This window comes from Brassica oleracea, chromosome C8 (genome assembly GCF_000695525.1).
Source record: "Brassica oleracea var. oleracea cultivar TO1000 chromosome C8, BOL, whole genome shotgun sequence".
In the NCBI taxonomy this organism is placed as follows: Eukaryota; Viridiplantae; Streptophyta; class Magnoliopsida; order Brassicales; family Brassicaceae; genus Brassica; species Brassica oleracea.
Window position 1 is genome coordinate 364,593 of NC_027755.1, and position 1,157 is coordinate 365,749.

Consider the following 1,157-nt stretch of genomic DNA (forward strand, 5'->3'; position numbering starts at 1 on the left):
GATCACTTGGACAGGTTCGACAGCTACTGTGGGTTGTCAAAAACCAATGGTGTGTCAGAGGATGCCTTAAAGCTGAAGTTATTCCCTTTCTCTTTGGGGGATAAGGCACGTCAGTGGGAGAAGTCTCTACCCAGCGACTCTATCAGTACTTGGGATGAGTTTAAGAGAGCATTCTTGGAGAAATTCTTCTCATCCTCAAGAACTGCTAAGCTGAGAAATGAGATCTCCAGTTTCCAACAGAAGAACTTGGAAGGCTTCAGTGAAGCCTGGGAGAGATTCAAGGGCTACCAAGCTCAATGCCCACACCATGGTTTCTCTAAGGAGAGCTTGCTGAGCACATTCTACCGTGGTGCTCTTCCTAAGTATAGGGCCAGACTGGATACAGCTAGCAATGGGGTCTTCTTGGGGAGAACTGAGGAGGATGCAGAGGAGCTGGTTGACAACATGGTAAAGAGTGATGCAGTCTACAGTGGAGACCACAACAAATGATAAGCAGACAAGGAAGGAGTTGAAAGCCCTACAGGATAAGATAGACATCCTCCTTGCTGATAAAGCCACACAAGAGCAGCTGCACTTTGTTGGTAACCCAAGTCAAGAGACACCACCTGTTGTCCATGAGGTTGAGGGTTTGGAAGGTCAGGAAGAGCTGTGTTTCATCAACAACAATGGTAGCTGGTACAAAAAAGAGCCCAACTTTCAGTACAACAATTACCAACAGAAATCCTACCCCAACAACCAACAGAGTGGTTATCCGCCTCGAAACAACCAGCAAGGCAGCTATCAACCTCATCAAAGCCCGGTTCCTCTGCTCCTCAAGAGAGCAGCACTGACACCATCCTGAAACAAATCTTGGAGTCTCAGACTAGAAGTGAGAAGCATGTTGGTTATGAATTGAAGAACCTTCATTCCAAGATTGATGGGAGCTACAATGAGCTCAACAACAAGTTATCACATCTTGCTTCTACAGTCAAGAATTTAGAGAACCAGTTTGCTTCCCTGAACACTCCCCAGACTCGCCAGCAAGGATCTCTACCTAGAAAATCTGACCAAAACCCCAAGGAGGCCAAAGCTATCACCCTTAGGAGTGGTAAGCAGTTACCTCCTACAACCCTCACCAGGGATGCTGAGCAACTAGATGAAGAGGTGGCCATCAACTT